We start from the raw sequence: 11,766 nt of genomic DNA on the forward strand, positions 1-11,766 counted from the left end.
ATTAAGAAAGTTGCTGCTCATCTGCAAAATACTGAATTAAACAAATCTTATGCAATTCAACAAACACCACCCACTTTGCCATTTTATCATCAGTCCCTGTCTGCAGTTCGAAACATCTTCATTGGGCTTACCTCTAAAAATTGTCTACGAAATATATCTGTGAACTTTTCTTACTTCACTGGTTTTGCGAATTATTTCCCGTCTCAAAAGGAATAACAAATACATGTGGTTCTATGACACATACAGTAAATACTTACCTTACTAGGTAGGTTACAAAAAGAGAAGTAATGCAGAAGGTAGGCAGTCTAAACATAAATGAGTGTGTCAACATGGTGTTTTGGCACTGGAGTGTTTATTACTCCAATCATGTGCGTTAATAATGAATGAAAAGGCACATAAGTAGGAATACTTTATTTTGACACAGAAGCTATGGCCAACGTGTGTGTGTTGCCATTACGCTCGTAAGTGAAGTGCAGACTTGTGAGTACACTGTTGAGCCAGTAGCACAGGGAGCAGTCAACTTGGGCCAGGGAATGCCATGCTTTGAAAGGTGGGCAGCTGTTGTGATCTCTCGACTAGTATCAGTCACGTGCAGGATCGGCTGTCATGGGGAGAAAAAACAAAAGAATGCAAGCTCAGAACAATAACAAAACACCCAGAGAAACTCAGAGATGTACCAAATTTAAATAAAAAGATAGCAGGACTGCAGCTAATGCAGCAGCTCATATATTCTAATAGTGGATTTGCATATGGTCACTACACCCTCAAAAAGGAAAGAAGCACAAATGCTGAATTCATGACTCGTCAAAGGAACCAGACAAGAAGAAGAGTGTGCACCCTGTAGCATAGCTCAAGAATGAGAAAAGCCAAACCAGCGAAAAGGTTACCCTAAGTAAGGCCAGTACTAGTGCTCTCTGCATGCGTGTGACAATGTATCACTGCAGTGCATATGCACAGCAGAAATGGACACCATGGGTGGTAAAGAACTTTATCAACACTGGCCGCAGACATCAGAACAGACAGCTGATTGTGCTTTGGTATAACGCAAGCGTGCGGGCTTTGGTAGGTTGTGAAGCATATAAATAAACATTGAGACATCTTGAAAACCATGTGTGCACATTTTCATTTGCTGCTGCACCCAAGAAGTTTCGCTTGCACTGTTCATTAGACGACATGCGTTGCTCTCGGATTGTAGCGTTTGTCGACTACACAGCATGATTCCAGAATTGCGACTGACTCAGCTGTGAACATTTCATTTTTCTAAACTTGCGAAATCCTTCCTATGGGCTGTGAAAAAGAATGAGGAACTGTTCCACCGAAATGTAGTCGCTCGCCCTCTATAATGCACATGATGGCAGCCATAAGTCATTTTGTGCCAAACAGTAATTTCCATACAAGTAACAAGAAGTTCTCAAACTATGTGACAGGACCATAGCTATTTACTTTGAGGGTGGCCACAGCAAACGGGCAACAACCACAAGATGGGCAAATCCCTCACCGAACTACAGGACCACAACAGTTGCTACAATGCTAGCATCATAAAACCTCTGGCTGTCTGATATATGGTCCTCATCACAAATACACCAGTTCATGTTGTTAAGGAGGCTGTCCATGAGCATCATACTTCTCAAAGCAGCTAAAAAATATTGCAAACAGAGACCAACACTTGATTTTAAGTGCAGTAGCAGCACTACTAACATTCAGTGTGTTAATGGAGTATAGACACCCTGAAACAGATGACAAAAATTCAATTATAAATTATTTAGCGGTTGAAGATAAAAACCAGGTGATGATCTGTACAGAGTAATGTTTTGCATGTCGTTAACAAGCAAAATGCGACCAAAATTAGGTGCATATGCTCCTGTAAGATGAAGTGCTGCACTGGCCTAGCCCAAGCAGTGAGAGTACCTCCAGTCAAAACGCTTTCAAGTGCCATCATCCATGAGATGGTTGCCCAATAGCAATCGGAATTTTCATAATGCAGCGTTCCTTATCTTCGGCCAGCATTTTTCACTCTTCCCAATGGATGCAACCCTCCCCAAAACTCCAAATTGAAGACATCAATTCAGTCATGCAGAATTGTCAATAATGACCTGAACCACAAACCAACTTGGAGAGGTGGAAGCAGGCTCGAGCACTTTGAAGCTATAAAACGGGAGTTTTGAAACATTCAAATTGTTTTGAAGCACGTTTCTAAAGTCAAAAGATTTTTAGCTGAATTTTTTATACCTGACATACCAAAATAACCTATTTGATTTTTATTCAAAGATCAATGCATTGCTGAAAATGCAAGACTAACAGCCAAAACATGTATAGATGTTTGATATAACACAAATGACCTTAGCAACAATTTGGAACAAACTAGTAGAAAATGCAATGCTTGTTTCTATACTTGATGCCCGAACGATAAGTTTGACTAAAAACATGACTCTTTTAGCTTGAGAAATGTGGACTATACCACTATGATGTACTCAAGCACCACTAGACTAGTTCGGAGTTCACATCAATAAGCAGCACATTTCCACTCTTTATCTTGTGGATATAATTTTTTTTATCCATGCCTGTTCTGATAAAATTTCCAAGGCACTGATCAGTAATAACTTCAGTGAGGATAGACTGCACTCAAGGATAGCCCTTTCCTCCTCCAGATGCCCTACTCCACGGCTTTCTGTCAGTGGCTTCTCATGTTTTCGCTTGAGTGGCACCGGAGCTTCCTTAATTTTAACATGTTAATGATGGGCCCTCCATGCCTGCCCAACACTTGTGACATTTCTAATGATTGACACCTTCATGGTGTCACGCCCATAATACTGTATATTTTTGTCTGACGTATGTTTGACAAGCTTATTATTAACAAAGAGGTTCAATGAAATAGATCTATGACTGCCAGAAACGAGGCTCATGCTGGTCTGGCTTATGGGATTTAATGTCCCAAAGCAACACAGGCTATGAGAGGCTCATGTTCTTCTATTTAGCAGAAAAGGAAAAAATTGAGGAAAGCATATAATTAACTAATAAAAACAAAATCTGCATTGGTGATGAATGGCAATTAGCAGTGTATCTACTCTCAAATGAGAAATAACTCATTGCAAACTAGGAAAACAAAACAAAAACAAGAAACATGCCACTGTTGAGGTCCGAGACCTCCACATTATGCATCCCATGCTTTACAAACTAGCTACAATAATGGCTGTGCAATCTTTTACTTTCAAGCTATTTATGTTGCATGTATCCCAACATAGACAGCGTTCATCAGTGCTAAACTAAACCACAGCAGCAGACGTGGGAATGCCCTGTAAATACAGCAACAAGGTTAACGACTGGGCGAGTTGGTAATCATTCATTTTAAACCAGCCAAAAGACGAGACACAGAAGCCAGCCTCATCTCGTTCGCTTCTATTCTCTGTCTCGTCTTTTGGCTGGTTTAAAATGAAATACAGCAAGTGCCAAGTAGAACATGATGTGGAGCGTGGTGTCTGAAGGGTTGTGTATGAACGAGCCGCGCCGGCGCGGCACGCCACTGCTCGTAGTGTGCCCAACCTCCGACAGGCAGTGAGACCCACGGATTCGGGCAGTACGGCCAGTGTGACTCTTTCGTCTTCCCATGATAACTCTAGACTTAGAAATTAGCTGAAAACGAATGCATTAGTTTAGGCCGTTTACAGTCTCCAAACACACCACGAAATATGTCAGCTGTATTGCATTTCGCTTCTGCTTAAAGGGGGACATGGCTCTTAAAATTATTTTCCAATTTCTGACCAAATTTGATAGAACCTGGCATTCCGATTCAGTTTCTTGCACTGATTTCAAACATGCAACCATTTTTCCAACTGGCCAATTAGTTCAAGAGATAATGAAATTAATTGTTCATAATTTGCAGAAACAATGAAAAAATAACAGCACTACAAAAAAATTCACATGGACACTTTGCTAGGTACTAGAAAGCATAATGAATACAATGTTAGGAGCATTTCTTTTTTTTAAACAAATATTAGCGATGTTATAGCAGTCCAAAGTTTTCAATTTTGCTCTAAATCAGACAGGAAGGCACTCACATTTGGAGCAGTGAATTTTAAACTGCTATAACATCGCTAATATTTGTTATACAAAAGTGCACGTAACATTGTATTTGTTATGCTTTCTAGTACCTAGCAAAGTGTTCACGTGAATTTTTTGTAGTGCGGTTATTTTTTCATTGTTCCCGCAAATTATAAACAATTTCATTTTATCTTCTGAACTAATTGGCCAATTGGAAACATAATTATATATTTGAAATCAGTGCAAGAAACTAAATCAGAATACCAGGTTTTATCAAATTTGTTGAAAAACGTAGGAAAAATAGCTTTAAGAGCCATGTCCCCTGTTAAGGATGGCGACAACGAGACAAACGCGAGAGCTGCCGCTTTCAACTATTGTGACAAGAATTCCCCACCGGAAAGGAACGCGGGGTGTTTGGCCAGACGGCGACAGCAGCCCAAGTCGGGCAATCGGGAAACAAAAAGGTTCAAGTGAATCTCGGCGTCTTCCCGCCTGGGTCAGTACCCTCAAGCCGGCCACGCAGTCATCCCCTTCGCCTGGCCGACAGTGCGCAACGGCCCTTGCGACGCAGACGGTGTGGCCCAGACCAAGTCCTCGCTAGCCATCTACACTACGCTTCTCCAATTCGTCTTGCCGACAGCGCGCAGTGGCGCGTTCGACATGGGAGTGCCCCCGACAATGGGACGCAGACAGACGCCGATCGACGCAGGTGTGTGCCAGACTGTGAGACGCCGGCAGTCAGTGAGCTCCTCGTGTGCTGCCCTTTACACTGCCACAGCGGCTTCCTCTTTCCCCACCAAGTCTAAACTTTCGAGGGGGCCCCGAAAAAAGAAAAAAAAGAGAGAGAGAGAGAAAGTAATCGGATTTCTTGTGAGGAGGCTTTAATATTTAGACACCGCGTGCAGCAAAATATAACATTAAAATCTCGAGGAAACGCAAGGTAGCCAATTGCATGTGTATGTAGTCTTCACGCCATGCCAAAACGGCCGTTAAGTGTAGGTATCACCTCCGTCAAAGAAAGAGAAAACCAATACTCTTCCCAATTTAATGTATCTGAACTGGAGGCGACGGTGGTAGAAGAAAGACAAGAAGCTCAGGCGGCGTGCCCGCCCTGTGGTGTGCGAGAGGCGCTGTTATATCATAGCTATATTTATCGCACCGCCGCCAGGGCCGGCATGTGTTCTGGCTGCAATGCTCTTCGCCGATTCTGCATGTAGAAGGTCCCCCCCCTGCCTCCAATTTCCCCTTTCGAGAAAGAGGGCGCCGTTGCGGCAGCAAGACTGTATCTGTGGCTGAGGCGTCCCGAGTGTTGAACAGCAACCTTGGAAAAGGTCAAACCTCATAAAGCGTTCACACGTTGGCCCTTCCCAGTGGTTTGTATGAGGTTTCCAGTTCCTAGTCTCCAGTGGTATACAAAACTGACCATATGCGGAAGCACCTTATCGCAGACCAGACTGTCTGTGCTCGCTGATAGCTTAAACAGCCTCATCCAGCGTTACTCTAATTTATTAGGCGAATGCCACGCTGCACCACACTAGAGTAACCCGCACATGGCATTTTAAGCTTTAAAACATGCAAGAGCGGTGTCTGACTGCTGCTCTTCAGTCACAGAGGGGAGTAATTTCATATATTCGTTTGAATCGTTCAATGGGCCCGCGCACGTCTAACTGCTTACGACATTAATTGACTCATTTAAACATTGCTCATTCAAGATTTATCTTATTTCAACGTCAAGGAGATTTCTAAACTCTATCAAGCCTTTGCGGCTATTTCTGTTATGAGACGTTCCAATCAACAGCTAAAAATGAAAACCATACCCACGTTTGGTTTTGAATTTTCTCACAACGAAAAAAAAAAAAAAAAAAAAAAAAAAAAAAAAAGCTATGTCTGGAGTAATGGTCCCCAACCGGCTCAAGGTATGAGGATGCTGTAGCACAGGTGTTCGGATCACTTCGGCAACATGGGGTTCTTCAATGAAACTGTCATCTATAGCATATGCCTGCCATGCTTTCAGCTCCGACCGAAATGCTGTCTCCCAATTAGGATCAGACTAGGGTATCCCAGCCCAGTACTCGAGAGCTTTAATGACTAAGCCACCGCAGTGCCGTAATAAGTAAATAAATAAGCTATGAAGACTAAACCTTTTTCTCGGAGCGTACCAGTTATTTCATCCGTTTCGTTGCTGCGACGCCGCGGATTTTTACTCTGACAAAGTGACTATAAATCGGACATCGGCTTTCTGTGTACAAGCCCGAATCCGGCTCGGGCCCGCACGTTTAAGTCCACCCCGGGTCTAGCAAAAATGTTCACGAGTCGGCCCAGACGACCCGTGGGCTGAGCCGGCTTTTGGGCCGGCCCATGCCCACGCAGTGTCGTGTGAAGCACGTGCTACCTTCACCTGACACTTCTACACAAGGTTTGACGATCTTTTATTTTTTCGGTTCCTGGGGCTGCCTTTCAGTGGGTGGCTTTCTACTTTTCGAAGTCTGAAAGGTAGGCAAGGCCGGCAGAGAATATCGTGGGGACCGCTTCCTTTGCTAGCAACGAGCAACGCTTTGTAGCACATGCCCATTTAACTCTGTCATCCATGTTTTGGACACAAACCTGGGCTTCAAATGCCCCTCACAAACAGTGACTGTATAGCTCGGTCCTATCTTGGTATGCCGGCCGCCATAGCTGAAGCTGTTCGACATCTTTTCGCACCGAAAAAAGCTGACATTTTTCATTGCAGAATACGTAGTCTGTATCACAGTGGAGAACAATGCACATTTTTTCCACATTACATTACAACTTAGAATATACCATGATCGAAGAAAGGCGTAGAGCGGGGGCGTCAGCGAAAGTTGAGAACTGACTGCCATTCCTTGCGGCAACCAGCGAACCTGCGGCCACCAACAGTCAACGCAGTCTCTCGGCAGCCTACAGAAATCAGCGCATCGGTATCGCCACTTACTGCTTGGTGTGGAGCAGCCCGCTCACGCATTTCTATTCTAACACCATGATGCGGAGGTTGTGTGTCCGGGCCGACCAGTGGCATATGGTAGTTTTTTGCTTGACAATTACCTCAGACAAACTCATTATGAAATCCATTGATAGCCACGCCATTATGGGCATAGAGCAGCGGTCTCAAACTCATACTGCTACGTGGGCCGCATTGACAAAGCCTTTTCTCTCATGATCCAGGAGCCAGAAAATAACAAAACAACAGAAAACAAAGTACAATAAATAACGATAAAATGAATAAAAAGAAGCAAAACTTCTTTTTTCCAGACCAAGCCCTTCCATTATTGCAAAAGAAAAGCAACGTGTGCTCCTTTCCGCTTGAATGCCCGACAAAAGCAGTTTCAGGATCACTCGGAGAGAGGTACTGAAATGACATACCTGTTAATAAATACCACACTTATAATCCTCAGCAAGAAAAAAAAAAAGCACACTTGGAAATAAAAGAAAAGGCAGGATGTCTGGCTCCTTGCTTTTGAAGGCATAGTGATGTCAAATGAAAGTTCATGCAGATTAAGTGGTCAACGCCTTATTGAAAATGAATGCGTACTAACTGGGTACTAAGTCTGAGCTTATTTTAGTTTGAAATTAGGGCTGGTGGTAATGCTTTCAAAACGTTAGCTGAAAATTGAGCTGGGCAGACTGCATCACGCAGCTTCGCTGGCCGTGCTCCAAGACCCCTGGCATAAAAGGATCATCTCTGATGAGCGGAAAGAGACTGCACGGCGCTGCTGCGCCAGAAGATGCAGGAGACGACAAAGCAAGTGAGTGCGAGGGCGTGCTCACAATTCTTGCTGCTACAGTGAGCCTCATTTGCTAGGCTGCTTTGATTAATGTGAAGCAACCCTGCCACAATCGGCTGGTAGGCATATCGGTGCCCGGAGAAGCTGTCACTGTTTTTAGCTGCTCAACGGCCCTGATAGTAACCAAATAAATAAATAAATAAAGTTCTTGCAGCAACTTTGTCACACGCACAAAAAAGCGACACAACCAATCTGTGCAGGAATACCATTCGTTAAAGAAGGCAGCTTTGCTAGTTTCTCACAGCGAATTGAGAAGACAATATAGCGTGGTTTGATCTTCCATCTCGTGCAAACATTTGTTTGTTTTTGGAGCTAGTCTGGTTTTCTTAGTCTGAATCAACTGTTACATTGTACACTGTTTGCGATGCATTAATTGCAGCTGAGAAAGAAAGGCTGCGAACTACAAGCTGGACACCGCAACTGCAGGAAGCTGCAGGGATGCTTGCTTATTCGAATCCTTTATGCACTCTATGCAAACTGGTGACCTGTGCCATGTTCCCCATGTAAAAATTAAAACAAATGACCAGTCCCGGTGGCACAGCAATTGTTTTGAAATTAAGTACAGGGCTCACCTTGTGGCGTTGGAGCATATGCTGCCTCCGCCTTTCATAGTCCCATTTGTTCAGCCTCAGCAACCAGCAAGCCCATGCTAGACTCCAAAACACATATCAGGAAGGTCCCTGCGTACAAATATTAGACGTCAGCTTATAAGCGATGTTTACACACACAAAAGAAATTAAGACAAGTACAAGGCGAAATCGCTTACCTCACCGTAATTAGAAAGTGGCCCTGCATACACTTGACAGTGCGCAGTCATAAAATGAGGTATGAAATCATTATTCTACACCGCGTCATTACAATGCGGGTCACACAAAGGGTCACGTCGCACAAATGGTTAGTACGTCGTGGTGCACCGAAACAAAAGCTTCCTACACAGGCCTGTGTGATCCTCGCCTTTCCTGCTTCTACGCGTTGTTTTGTCATGTCCTAGTATCTCCTCAAGTCCCTCCATCAGCTCAAAGACGTTACAATCAATAAATATTCATCCAGACCGCTGAGGAAAGCTCACCCAAGTTTCCCGCCCTTTTTAGGCGCACGCAAGACTGGTAGTCAGGCGTGTTTTACATGACTGAGACTTTCGTGCGGTTGGCCTAATAAACGGTATTTAACCGCATGTTCATTGGTGTAGAACTACGTTGAGCTTTCGATTGGAACTTTCTATAATACACCTTTGGGCCGTTCGGGCCCACTGCCGGCCAAGCAGGCTCAATGGTCGTCAACAGAACATTTGGGCGCAGGGAAGTTGAAAACTAAATGTAGAGTTCCAGACAGCGGGTAATGACTCAATACATGCATACTGAAATATCTAAAAAATAGAAAAAATTGCTTACGTACCGTACAACACGAGAGCGCACGGCTGGCACGGCGACGCAGCTCCCACGGCTCCGACGACCAGCCATTCTGCTACTAAAAACAACCACCTGCCCACAAAACAATAGCCGGACGTGACGTTTTTCTTAAACCGGATAAGACGTCATGGGTTGCAGCAAGCATTTTGCTCCTGCAACCCGGTTGCAGGAAGCATTTCGCTGCTGCAACCGGGTCGCAGCAGACGGCGCCCGTCTGGTTTCGACTTGTTTCGGTTTCGGAAGTCGCTGACCTAACGACTTTGCTGCTCGCCGAACAGTGGCAAGCACGATGTCGGGCGTCTACGCGCTAACGCTGCATGTTTGTCGTGTATACGCGCCTGTAGTTTGTACATTCAAAAATTAGCAGTGCTAGCGAAAGACCACCGTGAGTTTCGCTTCTTTTCTCGCGATGCTGGACAAACTGCGTGCTTTGCTTGTCATGGACGTTAGGTTGACCGCGGTCTGTGGTTCGGCGAATCGGAGCTTTGGCCCAAATTCATTGCCAAGTTCCTTGCGAAAACTCCTGTTCATAAACAGTTACAGTGGCAATTGTTTGTTTGTTAATATTGAAAGACTATACGGCGTTTTACAGATCAAGTGATTTGTTTGGAAACAGAAGATGCTGAATTAATTGTGCTCGCTCATAAAAAACAGTGGGCGAGCCCAATTCGGCTCGCCCGCTGTTCCTTTATGGGCGCCACATCTATGGCTGTCAGCTCGAACTGGTCACCTGAGAGCGATAATTTCTTGTGTGATATGTGCCTCACTACTTCAGTGTTTAACTCTTAAATGGTGACGAAATTTTTGAATGCCTGTAGCTTATAGCAAAAGCAAGGACAGTGGGGTGAAAGCCTGAACTCTCAATCAGGAAAGATATGCGATATGCAAAAATAGCTTACCGGTCAAGCTTCAAGTGAAGGCAGTGTGGGGTGTTTGCACGCTCTTTACTTCAATTAAGAAACTGACCATACAAATATTTCAACTTATCTCTGTGGCCTACAGCATACAGTAAAGAAGCTAAAGCAATCAAGCTGCTCTTTCCATGCAGCATAATGATTATGCACTGCTGGTGGAAACTGCACAACATATATTCGTGGAGTTGCACATGCAGCTTTCCTCAATGCCTCTCGCGTGACGCAGCCTACAGTTACACTGAAAAATATACCAAATAAAATACATTTCCTTGCAATATGATGATTCAGCATATATGTGTATAGTGTGCATAGCTTCAAGATGCAACACATACTGTTGGTATCGCCTCTCATAAAGTACTAGGATTTGTGTATCCCTTCATTAGTCTAAGATCACCGATTCAATCCTTTCTTTTTTTTCTTTTTATTTGACATTGAGACGGACAACATTTGCAAGTGTCATTACGCAGCAGAAAGCTTCAATTCAGAGTAGTGCAGTTCAGCAAATTTTTGCTATAGTCTCAGGAAACTTAAAAATGGTGTATATAGGTGTAGATGTGCAAGTCAAAACTCAAAAGGCTGTAGGAGCTGTTTTGCTCAGCCTATCCTTGTGCTGAAAAAGAGAGTCAGGCTGGTTGGTTATAATGAGTCGATTGAGTGAACAGTGCTCTAAGATAGTAAGGGAGATAAAGAAGCAGAATTGTTGTCATCTTCTCTCCCATCCCATCTGTTAGTGCTGTTCAGTTGTTTGAGAATTGTCTTTCTGTGGTCTTTACAAGTGAATATGAGCTCGTGAAGTTTAGTACTGGAGTTGGCTTTCACATTTCTGCTATCACATTTACTTTTCCTTCTACAGATGAAACTACAAGCCAGTTCTTCATACAAACTTGTGATGCCTAATGGTGGTAATAGTGTGCAGTTATAGTGAGTTGTCTCCATTCATATGCAAAACACAATGTAAGGGAGATTTTGATCGTCAGTTTGACCGTCATCTGCTTGGCAGGCAACACATCAATGTTGTGCACACAGCCTTTGTCGTGCATCTATGGCTGCGTCCAACTTTCAGAAACGAACGGTTGAAAGAGAAGCAAATGATGCTATTAGATCTAGTTGAAGTATCTCGCTTTTGACATTGCTTTACAGTAAGCTTGATATGTCGAGTAGTTGTTGCTCAGCGTGCATGTTGTCATATAAAGATTTCTGCATAATGAATGGAAGCAAGCACTTTTCTACTAATGTTGAAAATGTGCTGCAAGCCAAGACCAAAATTGTGAAATATGAAAAAGTGTACCTGTCGCAAATAATCATGAAGTAATCATTATATGAAAGCTCTAACTTTGACCTCTTTCATATTGGAAGGACCTACACAGTCTCAAAGACTAATTTTTTAGCATGCAAGCATGTACATGGCCACGTAGTTTGCATGCTCTCTTAGAGCATCTGTTCACGCACTGGCTCCATGTGCTTCTACAAGCTCGCACAAATACGTGACCAGCTCATTCTCATTCAATCTTGCACAGTGGCTGTGCGTGCTTCTGTGAGCTCGCTCATGGGCTCATTCAAACTCACAAGAACTTGTACAATCTCATGCGTTCCTGCACAGTG

General features: G+C 43.7%; 1 long non-coding RNA gene across 1 annotated transcript; it reads right to left on the reverse strand.

Annotated features, from left to right (window-relative positions):
- Positions 1-396: 396 nt before the first annotated feature.
- LOC146206071 (uncharacterized) lies at positions 397-9,394 on the reverse strand. The gene is made up of 3 exons (XR_014704340.1): positions 9,237-9,394; positions 8,414-8,521; positions 397-601 (listed from the first exon to the last, which is right to left on the reverse strand). It is a non-coding gene; the product is annotated as an uncharacterized LOC146206071 (long non-coding RNA).
- Between the last annotated feature and the right edge of the window lie 2,372 nt (positions 9,395-11,766).

This window comes from Amblyomma maculatum, chromosome 1, assembly GCF_055883805.1.
Source record: "Amblyomma maculatum isolate TAMU_Amacu chromosome 1, ASM5588380v1, whole genome shotgun sequence".
In the NCBI taxonomy this organism is placed as follows: domain Eukaryota; kingdom Metazoa; phylum Arthropoda; class Arachnida; order Ixodida; family Ixodidae; genus Amblyomma; species Amblyomma maculatum.